This window comes from Corythoichthys intestinalis, chromosome 13, assembly GCF_030265065.1.
Source record: "Corythoichthys intestinalis isolate RoL2023-P3 chromosome 13, ASM3026506v1, whole genome shotgun sequence".
NCBI lineage: Eukaryota > Metazoa > Chordata > Actinopteri > Syngnathiformes > Syngnathidae > Corythoichthys > Corythoichthys intestinalis.
The window spans coordinates 41,323,911-41,337,090 of NC_080407.1; the positions used below are offsets into that span (position 1 = coordinate 41,323,911).

The 13,180-nt window shown below is 40.9% G+C and overlaps 1 protein-coding gene across 1 annotated transcript in view; it reads right to left on the bottom strand.

Annotated features, from left to right (window-relative positions):
* The window catches only part of LOC130928959 (gastrula zinc finger protein XlCGF57.1-like), a 44,721-nt gene that overhangs the window by 20,252 nt on the left and 11,289 nt on the right, over nt 1-13,180 (bottom strand). The window lies entirely within an intron of this gene.

Here is a 13,180-nt window from a genome sequence, read left to right on the forward strand (position 1 = left end):
GAAGTGAGTATTATTTCTAATGTATATTCATTTTATAGTCCATTTTGTCCGCTAACCTATGTAAGCAAATACATATACACGAAAGACTGAATTGGAATATTGACGATATTGCACGAAAAAAGCGTAATGAAATTAACGTCGCATGATAAGCAGTAAACACGTGGGTCGCCAGGGTTTTAATGGCGATTTGGTGATTGTTCAAAATAGATTTTTTTACATTATAGCGGGTTAACAGCGTACGGAAGTTAGCATTGTATTATGTAAGCATTAAACATTTGGGTAACCTGGGTTTTAACTGAGTTTCGTGCTTGAAATCAGACAGAAATTAACCATATCTCCAAATGGCTAGTGACCCATTATATTTTGAGAAAGTCCTATATATACACAGTGGGGCAAATAAGTATTTAGTCAACCACCAATTCTGAAAGTTCTCCTACTTGGAAAGATTAGAGATGCCTGTAATTGTCAACATGAGTAAACCTCAACCATGAGAAACAGAATGTGTGGGGGGGGGGGGGGAACTGAAAATCATATTGTTTGATATTTAAAGAATTTATTTCCAACTTAGAGTGGAAAATAAGTATTTGGTCATCTACAAACAAGCAAGATTTCTGGCTGTCAAAGAGGTCTAACTTCTAACGAGGTCTAACAAGGCTTCACTCGTTACCTGTATTAATGGTACCTGTTTTAACTCATTATCGGTATAAAAGACACCTGTCCACAAACTCAGTCAGTCACACTCCAAACTCCACTATGGTCAAGACCAAAGAGCTGTCGAAGGACACCAAAGACAAAATTGGAGACCTGCACCAGGCTGGGAAGACAATCTGCAATAGGTAAAACACTTGGTGTAAAGAAATCAACTGTGGGAGCAATTATTAGAAAATGGAAGACATACAAGACCACTGATAATCTCCCTCGATCTGGGGCTCCATGCAAGATCCCACCCTGTGGCGTCAAAATGATAACAACAACTGGGAGCAAAACACGGGGAGACCTAGTGAATGACCTACAGAGAGCTGGGACCACAGTAACAAAGGCTTCTATCAGTAACACAATGCGCCGCCAGGGACTCAAATCCTGCACTGCCAGACGTGTCCCCCTGCTGAAGAAAGTACACGTCCAGGCCCGTCTGCGGTTTGCTAGAGAGCATTTGGATGATCCAGAAGAGGACTGGGAGAATGTGTTATGGTCAGATGAAACCAAAATAGAACTTGTTGGTAGAAACACAGGTTCTCGTGTTTGGAGCAGAAAGAATTCTGAGTTGCAGCCGAAGAACACCATACCCACTGTGAAGTGATGTATTTGTTTGAATATCCTCTACATGTTAAAAAAAACATTTTTAAAAATATCAATTAACAATTTGCTGTGGATATACATTGGTATACATATTTAGAAATACTACAACTAAGCACACCAAGCAACAGTGGTGAAACGAAGAGCTCGACAAATGAAATTGCTGGAAAAAAATATGCAAGATTAGTAAATACCACTCTTGGTTCAGAAATAAACTATCATTCAGGTTTCATACAATGGTGTAAATATTACATTGAATCTGAAACCTAATTAAACCGAACTAGGGATGTCCCGATCCAGGTTTTTGCACTTCCGATCCGATACCGATATTGTTTTGTACTTCCGATCCGATACCGATATTGGCCGATACCGGCCTATCTGAGCATGTGTTAAAGTTTAAAGTTATTTAGCCTCCTTACTTAGTGTCAGACTCATGCTGAAAAGGGTTTTAGTACTCTTGATAACAACTAGCCAGCTGAATTAAGTGAGTTTGAATAACACACAATGGTTGGTAACAACGAACTGAGCTGTTTATTCAGTGACAAACACAAAACATTATAAATAACAAACAGAAATGGCATAGTCAGTCAGTAAAACGTGCAAATAATATTGTAAACTGTCTTAAAAAAGCAAAACACACAAACAACCTCAGTGGAAAATCCCACAAAACCCCCAAGCTATTAGATGCTTTTAATGTTTCGTGCATTAGTTACAATAATTGTATAAAAAGCCTCTCAGGTTTAAATAAACAACTATTTCAGTATCAAGTTAACATTTTAAAACAGTAAATAAAATACTCAAGTTCCCATTCTGTATCAGCAGCTTTAAACTACATTCAATTCATTTAATTTTGCGAATTATCTGTTAAAGTTGTTAAAATTGCTCCTGTTATTCCATGATTTCCCTTCTGTATACTTTCGACATGTGAAAGTTTTAAAACTGTTTTGAAGATAGATTCAAGTCAAGATTTTGCCGATTTAGGAGTATTTTAGATAAAAAGTTAATTAGGTTCGCTTGGAAGGTTCACAACAGCCTAGGGAAGTCTCCTGCTTTAAGATGGCGGCTGTTTACTAACGCATCTAATTGTCCATACTTCAATGTTGCTACCGCCGTCGAGTCTGTCGTTTTGCATCTAGTTCTATATACATATGATATCTATAATCTACAGTAAAACGATGTTGACGTAGTTTGTAGCTGCTGTCAACAGCAGTCAGGTATTCTTGTGTTTTTTATCCAGCGGCATGAGTTGAGCTAAAGCCGTGAGTCGAGCATTGGCATTACCCGGGTCTATGACAAGCATGCTCTCATCATACTCTCGGGAGGCGCGATCCGTTTCTCATTGCGTCCCGAAGAAGGCGCTGTGTATTAGTTCCGCTTTACTTGACATATTTCAATAATCGGAATTTGGATGTTTGTCAATCGTTCTCGAAGCTACAATGGCCGAATCGCTCAAGTAAGTAATGACGGCTGGGCATGTTGTACCGTGGTTCTAAGTGTTGGATTGTGCGTCTTTGCTCACAAGAGATAATGGCTCGTCATCCAGAATGAATTCTTCGGCAATTACTCTTGTTAATCCCTGGGCTTTGGGACTGTCGAGTGCCAGTTTGTCACGCATAGCCAAAGTTTCTGCCAGTGTTAGTTGCGTAGGACCTTTCTTTTTGTCTTCGGTTTTCTTAACATACTCCTCATATTGTTTGTGGTGGTATTTCGCTAAATGCTTGCTTAGGTTGGTTGTATTAAAACTTCTTACAGCTTTACCACCACACTTCACTTTATTGTGGCATATGTTGCACTCTGCCTCTTCGTCTTTGTCGTCCTTTAAGGTGAAATGATCCCACACAGCTGCCATTTTTACCGATAAAGTCTCTCGGTAAATTGGGAGACAGTAATGTAGTGTGTTGAAGGTGTGCCGCAAAATGTGGACCCGATTTTAGGGAAACCGAAGTAAAAAACTTGAATGGATTTTGTAACTCGATGCGCTGGAAAACCCGGACCGGACTTTCAAAAAAACTGGATCGGAAGTCTGGATCGGAATTTTTCTGTGTCGGTCATCCGATACCGATGGGCATTTTTTTGCCATTATAGGCGTCCGATCCGATCCAAATATCGGATCGGGACATCTCTAAACTGAACTAGTGCTCCACATCTATGTGCATGTGTTGTGGACCCTTCCGTTAGTTAGTTAGTGTTTTTTTTGTTTGCTTTGTTTAAATTAAATGAAACAAGCTTGATACATCCAAATAATATTCTAACAGCTGATGACCAGTATTATCTACTCTCAATGTGTTTTCTTCAGTCAGAAAAGTAACAGTTAAAAAAGATTAATCACGATAAAAAGTGCACTAATTAGGGGTGTAATAAATAAAAATCGACACCACTAATTGTAATGTTAGTTCATTGTTCTTTGTGTTTCTTCATTTGTAATGTTTGTTTTGTTTTTCAGTTTTGCTAAACGCACAAGTCCACTTAGTGCACTTTTTATCGTCGCTTTTGGTTATGTAACAACTGGCCGAACGGACTTATGACGTTCCAATTTTTAGGGCTGACGTTTCAAGCCCTCCCCCTGTGGGGGAAGAAAAATAGACATGGGATGCGGCCAGCGGTGCATAAGTAATGGCCCCATTTACAAAACAAAGGCTAGGCTCGGCTTGGGGGCGGATCCAAGGGTGTCCCAAAATGGGACACCCTTGGGGATGATCCTCGGGTGTCCCAAAATGGGACACCCATGGTACTTCTAGTGTTAAAATGTCCTGGTATTTCAAAGAATTCATGATGTCATGCACCCTAACAAGGTTCCCAGGGCCTTTGGAAGTGAAACAGCCCCACAACATGCGCATCTTTCGTGGCACGCCAGACCCACTTAGAGTGTTTGTTGCCAAAAAGCTCAATCTTGGTCTCATCTGACCAAAGTACACGTTCTCAGGCTTCAACTGGGATACTTGATACTCTCATCGTCTTGGTCCATTTTTACGTGTAGAAAAATAATGTTTGACAATGCCGGCAATTTTGCTGCTTAACCGGAAACAACAGTCTGAGCGGACCAATCATAGTCCATTTCCACCACGTCGCACGCGTTGACGCGACGCGAAGTCAGAAGAAGAGGAAGGACCCAGAGGCTACGGCGGAGTGTCGTAAATCGTGTCTTCGTCGACGGCGCAGGTCTCACGGGGAAGCATAACTGTCATTACTTCCTCTCTTGTTGGTGTAAAATCTAACACGTGTGATTTGTAGCAATATTTTTCTCACTTTTCCCCCCACCCTTCTCACAAAGCTTTTTTATTTTTTTTCAACCCACTCGGAGCTTCCTCTCCTTCTTTTGACGACTTGTGCGCACTTTACCTTTACCACCACTCTTGAGCTCCCCTAGTGAACCGCCAAGGAATTGCTCAACAAACAATGAGCAGTTTACAGCATCCATACTCCAATGTATGGCCAATATGTCAAATAAAAGTATCGATACTTGGCGGGAGCATATCGATAACCGATTGGGTTGCAAAATATCGCGATATATTGCCGTATCGAGAAATTTCTCATTCCTAATATATACACATACATTTAATCATAGAGGCTGTTTACACAATTACACAGTAATTGTTTGTTCCCAAATATTTGTAAATCACACATATCACATTTTGGGCATATACGTAAGAAAAATGGCTTTAATTTCAAACCCTGAAAAATACTGCTAGTTACTTGAATTCAAGTAATATTAGGCTAATTGTCAGGCTAATTTGCCTTAGACACACACGCACGCACACAAACATACATCCAAAAATGATTCATAACATACATACAGTAAAGGCCAAAAGTTTGGACACAACCGAAGGTCCCAAACCCATTGCAATAATTTCCACCAGTTAACCCTGAAAAGACATACCTGTGAAGTCAAAAACCATTTTAGGTGACTCCTTCTTGAATCTCATCAATAGAATGGCAAGAGTGTGCAAAAAACTCATCAGACCAAAGGTTGGTTACTTTGAAGATACTAGAATATTAGACGTTCTTAATTACAGTCTACAAGTGTAGGTTTTGTTGTTTTCCAGTAAAATGCAATAGTATTGTTTTTTACAAGCTCGCAGAATGGAGTTAAGTTTATTTCTAGATTTCTTAAATTTATCCTCAGTAGAGACTGTCCCCTTGGAGATGTACTCCTTATACAGATTTGTTTTCTTTCTGCAAGCGTTGATAAGCGTTTTGGTCATCCAAGGTTTGTTTATCCCTCTTCGCTTAGTGGGAATTAACTTTTTTGGGCAGTGTTTATCGTAGAGGTGTTGAATTGTATTCATAAAGCACCGATAAGCAGCATTCACATTAGTTGCATTGTAAATAAAGATACACGATAATATCGGTCACCGATAATTATCGGCCGATAATGGCAATTATGACGTCACACAGATAATCCAGATAATAAAAAAATTCAACCGATAATGCAATCCGATAATTATATACTTGATTTAGCCTCTAAATGTGCGCAACCGAAGAATTCAGCACGTCGCCTCCTCAACCCCTCCCCTCTCTGAAGCCCCTGAGGTAGGAGGGGTTGAGGAGGCGGAGTTACACGACAAGAAGTAGTTGAATATTATGGCGGCTGTCACTAAAAAAATGACGCTCCCACCATCTGCGAAACATGTACCGTAGAAGTTCCATGAGGCAGAAAGAAAGCGTACTCATTCAAAACCACTAACCCAGCAGCCATTTAAAACTGCATCACAAAGATTTTTGGAACGAATACGAGTCTGCTGCTAGCGGGAATGCTAAAGCTATTTTAAACACTAACAAAGTTAAACTACAGGGCTTGTGACGATACAGAGTCGGGCTGTTTGGGAATGCAGCCCAAGGCGGGTGGTAAATTCGCATCTAAGGCTAAACACCGGCAAGACTGGAGACCGATAGTCGGCAAGTAGCCGTCTTCCGACGGAGCCCGCCGCTCTGGCCGGTGTTCTGCCAAAATATCCTACATCGGCGAAACGTCCTACATTAGTCGAATTTGACACCTAAAGTACTACCGTGCGCTCTAAACTTGTTTTGTTTAGATGCATACAGGAATAAGGTACTAAAAAAATGCCTGCAGAAAATACTTAAATGTAGTTATATCAAATAAGGACGGTTTAAACACGCTACGTGACTAATGTGGTCAACTGCTTCAAATCTAACGCAAAAAAACACAATGGTTAAAAGTATGAGAGGGTAATACATGCAAAAAGTATCTTTGAGGCTGTGAAAAGGTTCTAAATAACTAAATAAAAACAAAAATAGTGAGTAATCGCCACCTCTAACCGATGTGCGCATGCGTGTGAATGCATGCGCAAGCGCCCTGAGCATTGTGTAGACGTTTCGCCGCGTAGTAAGGAATGGCCGAACACCTGTTCTGGCCGAACACCTGTTCTGTTCTGGTCTGGTCCGGCAGGCCGAGCCGAGCGGTACCCCGGCTTGGGGACCTCCGGCGAACACCCCGGTTTCTCGAGCGTTCCCCCACGGCGTGCGAGCAGAGCCAGGACCCGAATACACTGCGGCGAACCGGCTGGGGCGGGCGGATTCTCTAGTACGAATGTAGCTGCCGCCGCCGCCGAGACAAGACACGGTTGTTGTTTTTTTTACCTAAATGACCCGAGAACCAAAGCCCTGGATAAAAAAAATAATGCAGTTTATACGACCACCATTCTTCATGAAAAAGTGATGTCCAGTAAGCAAGCTTATCATGACGGCACAGTGGTTAGATGATAATTTAAACATGGAGAAAACGAAGTCAGCCAGTCAATAATGCATTCAGTATGTAAAATGACGAGCGGTCAAATGACTTTGTAACGCTGCCTTTATTTTAGGCTTAACAAAACTCGGGCACAAAACAACGCGGGTGCGAGTTCCAACTCCGTCCAAATAGTACTGCCGTGTATCAGTTTAGCTGCTGTAAAGCAAATGTCGTGAAAGCCGCAAATGTAAACAAAGCGCTGCAGAATGGGTAAATGACATCTCGCTCTTTTGAGTTAATCATTTTCACAGTGTGCAACAAAGCATGTAACATTAGCAATCACTTTTCAAATTATTTAACTTATTTCTCTGATCAATTACAGTCACAGTAGAAAATCAAATTCTTAAATCAATATTCTGTAGCCACAAATATTATTCAAAATCTTTCCTTCTTCCAAGTTTTTTTTTTTTTTTAGGATTAATTAGAATAATGTATTGCTTAAAACAAGGCTGTTAAGATTATTTTCAGCTAGCTATTTTTCTTCCAAGAAATCTGAGAGAAATACACTTGAAGCGATGGCAGATAATTTCACTTATTGCCAATAGATTTACACTTAAAACTGACTAGTTTTAAGGAGGTTTGTTTTGCAGTGTATTAATGTTATATATGTTAGGAATGGCTTACTTTTAAAGGCATTTTTTTGCAACTTAGGTATTTACTCTTTAAGTAATTGTTGCCAAAAGTTTACCATTACACAATGTCAGACAATCTGTCATTATTAAGATGTTTGAATTGACGACTTGTTCATATTTTATGTTGAAAAAAGAGCAATAAATTATATTTTTGCACAGTAACATTTTCTTTTGTGTATACTTTAAAATTTTACATAAATATTTTAATATAATTATCGGCTTGACATTATCGGTTATCGGTTGGAATGAGGAAGAAATTATCGGTTATCGGTATCGGTTGAAAAATGTATTATCGTGCATCACTAATTGTAAACATCATTCCAGTCTTGAGTTGAGAGTTCTTTTTTCATGCTTTCAATGTTATGTTCATTTCTTATTCTTTTGTACACAACCTTTCCGGGCTTTCACAGTAGTTGCGTAGGGTGCAGTTTGTAAAGATAGGCAGATGGTCAGTGATATCACAGATTAGCAAGACACTATGAGTCTGATTCAGAATGTTTGTGAATATACTATCAATGAGTGTCACACGGTGTGTCGTTATTCGTGTTGGTTGCGTAATCAGAAGCCGTAGGCCTTGAGAATACATGGAGGCAACAAAGTTGTCTATACGCGGATTTTTTTTAGGGTTCAAGATATCCAGATTTGTGTCCCCACAGCAAAAAACATGTTTGTTATTCGCTTTAAACAATATCTTTTCCATATGCTTAGTAAAAAAGCTGGACGTTTGAGTCAGGTGCACGATAGACACAGCAAATGGTAATACTTTTGCAGTTTGGGATACTTAATTCAGTTGTGATACATTCCATCAAATCTTCAATCGCAGTTGACATGTAGGACATCAAACTTAAACACATTTTTTACAAATACGGCAACACCCCCCCCCCCCTTAGATGTCCGATTCATTTGGGCAATGTTGTATCCGTGCAATTTAAAGTCAGATCCTTTGTTGACACTGAGCCAGGTTTCAGAGACGGCAATAACATCAAACTTGTTTTTGAAGCTCTGTAAATATTCTTCTGTTTTCAAAATATCTGTATAGACTCCTGGCGTTGAAGTGGATTAGTTTTAGCTTACCGTTCGCATCCATAGGATTGTTGTACTGTTCTGTGGTGTAGTACTTACAGTTGTTCGACATGTTATTGTAAAAGTTGAGGTCAGGATCAACACTATCAATTGGGTCATCATGGGACTCATCAATCTGGTCATCCAGAAAGTTGGTGATAGGTGTCATCATTAATTTTCAAATGGGGTCAGCTCTTCCAAGCTTCGCACAACTCTTATCTTCATGTCTTGCGACTTGACAAGGATTTTGCAATCACAGACCCAGGTGCTGGCAATTTTCCCCTCTTTTTTGAGCTGACGTGCTTTTTTCGCTATTTTAGCATTTCGGCGAGTTAGGTTGTTATTCAGAAAGATCTTCGTTCCCTTCAGGCGGTGGCGCTGTTCAAGCAGGGCAACCTTGCTCTTGTGGTCTGCCAACTTCACGACCATCGTCGCCGGTCCTCTGCCCCCAGCTGGGAGCAGAAAGCAGTGGCGGATGTCCTCTGGGTCCACTTTTATTCCAAATTCTTGTAGCTTGTCAATTGCCTGTTGAGCCACAGGTTGGCCAGCGGCCTCGGCATATGATCTGGGCACCAGTTGTAATCCAGAGATGATGAGATCATTTGAGCGTCTTCCTTGGTTGAGAGCATCAGCCAGAATTTCCAGCCTTTTCATGCGTGCCTCCTTTTCCTCAACCACTTGTTTGAGCTTCTCGTTTTCAGTGCGCATCAGCTGTAATTCTTTCATGACTTCCCGATTCTGGCTTTGAACCAGGTTGGTCAGAGAGGCTAGAGAGGCCTCTATTTTCTGGATGGAGGATTTGACTTCATCCAGATCCTCAGGTTTCAGAGCCCTCGGAGCCATACTTGAGACGTATTTTTCAGGCTGGTCCCCCCGGCCCTGAGCGCTTATCAGTCAAGATAGGAGCGTGCCCTTCAGGAGCTCAAATTGTGCGACTGCACAGCTCAAGCAGTGGGAGCTAAATAAATGGCTTGAGAAGGACCTGTCAGCCCGTCGAGGGGGAACTATTCACAACGAGGAAAACGCGACAAAGAGATTTCTGTTTTCAAAGAAAAAGATTTTTGTTTCAAAGTATTCGAAGCGGAAAATCACACATAACTAGCCCGGATTATTTGACATGACGACTGGGTTGTCGATTGTCTTTGTGGATCGTTAGAGGATCCCGGAGGAGTCCCCGGAGGAGGGCGGCTGCAGGTGTTGTGCAGCTAACATGCAGCTAATGTGCATGGAGAGAGCATTTTACATGCCTATCAGTGATCAAATGTAAGTAGTTCTTTATTTAAAGAAAGTTTGTAGTGTTTACTTTGTAATCGCTGTATTCATATTTGAAGTAGTAGGGCTTGTTTTGGCCAATATCCACGATGAATGGGAACTTTTTGAAACTCCAAAAAGGCACACACGCCGCTCCCTCATACAGCAAGATTTTTCTGTAGCCATTTGGCTGGCGTGATGCGAAAAATAAACGTATTAATCCGAAAAATCAGCTGAATCCTTAGTCCTCATACACAACAGTACGGCTGTATAGACCCCAATCACGTGACGTCACAACACAGCCCCACTGACTGGTGCTACCATATTGTCCGTCAGCTCATCGTGTTTACATATTACCGCTACGTACATTCCTCCTATTACTGCGTGTTTTTCAGCTTGTCTAAGGAATCACCGCCTAGTAAACGAACCCAAAAACCTTCCTGACAATCGTTAACATTGATTAATCAAAATGGTGAAGGCATGTTTGGCGGTTGGTTGCAGTAACAGAGAAGATAACAGTCATTTTAGTAGTTGCTGTGTGCCCATTGTTAAAAGGGCAAATCTCGAAAGCAGCACGGCTTGTTTTATCTCGGTCCATGATGCGTTTGTGTCGACAGCCATTAGACAGCGGCGAAAACATCAATATGATGCCAACACGATCGCAGACATCATCAGACAGAGACTATGAAGCTCGTCGCCATGGTCGCGCAGCAAGAAGGTGAGCGCAACAACAGGCGTTGTGCCGAAAAATAGCCGCCCTGCGTGAAATGTCCCTCCTGACGGGAGCGCCCACACGGAAATGACTTTCTTGTACATTGAATATGTATTATTTTACTCTGCTTGAACTAATAAATGCCATACCTGTGTGATTGTCATTGGGATATGGTCGTGAAAACCTGTAGACTAATACATTTATGTTCAAAGATGGTTATGTGGCCCAGTCCACGATTTGTTACTAAAATACAGTACTAATATTTTGTGTAATTTAATTATTTAAAACTGATCTTACAGTCGTAAATCCATTACTGTAGGGCGTCCATGTCAAGTCAATAAAGCGTTATAAATTAGAGCTGAAACGAATACTCGAGCAACTCGAGTTTAAAAACTGATCCGAGTTATTTTATTCACCCCGAGTAATCGTTTATTTTGACAGCTCTAAGCATCACGTTTTGCTCGGACTACTTTTAATGCGGGACAACGCGTTGATGATGTCACGCACGTAGAGGAAGAAGCAAAAAAAAAAAAAAAAAAACTTACTGCAGCCGACAGCCGCTACAAACGACGCCGATGTTGCTAAATACTAGCCCACACGATGCAACGTTGGTAGCAGGTAGCATCTGATGAGTCTCATAGAGATCACATGTATGTTGAACTAGAGTTGAATGACAGACTCGGCCGCGTCTGGGCAGCGTTAGTAAACAGCCGCCATCTTAAAGCAGTAGAGCGCTAAGCGCTAATAAAGAGCACTAAGCGCTAATAAATAAGATTAACGTTACTGTCACTACTAGCTCACGTAACGTTAGCCCTGCGGAGGGCTGGGTTTCTATTAATTATGACCACTGTCAATGCGTGGCTAACGTGTCTTACATACAGGCTTTAACATAACATAGTGTTGTGGAGTGATGAGGGTGTGAAATAAAAACTCAATAATGCTAACTATCAATTTTAGCTCAGTAGTCATTGCTGGATAAAACACCAAGTAGCACTGGTCCCTAATGTGCTCCAATACAGCCTGTATCACACATTTATTTTGAACACTGCAAAAACTCAAAATACTATCAGGACTTATAGTTTAGACCACAGGTGTCAAACCGATTCCAGAAAGGGCCAAGTGGGTGCTGGATTTTGTTCTAACCGAAAACGCGCAGAGAGTTTAACCAATGAACTTCCTGCTGAAACAAGCAGCACCTGACAAAGTTTAATTGATTACACATGTAAAAGATCTAATTGGTGAAAAGGTGTCCTCTTCATTGGTTGGAAAGCAAACCTGCACCCACTTGGCCCTTTCTGGAATCGGTTTGACACCTGTGGTTTAGACCAACTCAAAACTTAACTAGAACTTAAAAATGGCTTGACACCAATAGAAATTCAATTGAAACATGTGGGAAAAAATCCTAACTTTTAAATGATGTGTGTTATCAAGTGTAACAGCATTTTTATATACATATATATATATATATATATTTTTTTTTTTTTTTTTTGAGTGAAAGCAGTGAATTAGTCTTTTTTTATTCTAGTTACATCTGAGATGCAATTGTTGGCTGTTTTCAACAATATACTTCGAAAATAAAGGCATTGATTGACTGAAAATGGTTCAAGATTAGATGAAAAGTCTTGTTTTCTCGTGCATATTTATAATTGCTCTTCACCTAAAAATATATTTGTTTTATCCGATTACTCGATTAATCGATAGAATTTTCAGTCGATTACTAAAATATTCGATAGCTGCAGCCTTATTATAAATAAGCGCTCCCATCAGGGAAGACATTTCATGCGAGGCAGCAATTTTCCGCACACACCGGCCCGTTGTCGATCAAGTTTCATTTTACAATCTTGACAACGGTGACGCTTAGCTGACCAATTGTCGGTTTATATTCGGGCCGGTGTCGATTTTGGGTACCCGACTCCTCATCGTGACATAAACTGGAGTATGATTGGAAATTTTGTGGTCTCAGGACGAGCTCTGACGCACAGCACGGGACCGGATGGAAGGAAACTTCGGTTTGGGCATCAAATATGGATCTGGCGACTGGATCGACCGAAGCTTTTCCAAATAATGGCTTTTATGCAACTCATCCAATGAGTTTACAGCGTCTGAAAGCACCGGGGCTTCCATAATTTGCAAGTGAATCCACCTTTAGAAACTACTATCAACGACAATGCGGACACACAATGAAGGACAATATGGCGGCACAATACAGCGATCACGTGATTGTGTGACGTTGGTGATTGGGGTCTATAGTGAAGAGGACCCCTTCACCCGTACACGTCACAGCGCCCTCCTCCTCAATGCAAGACCGAAGCCTGAAGTCACTCATTTTCATGGCGCGGGATTAAAAAAACTAATTAAATATAGCGATCGCTTCCACACACATCCAAGCGGTCCATATCATTATCACGTGTATTATGAAATAAACATGCTTTTTCGTGTCACATGCACTTTAAAGTCTGCTGACTAATCGGGAGAAAA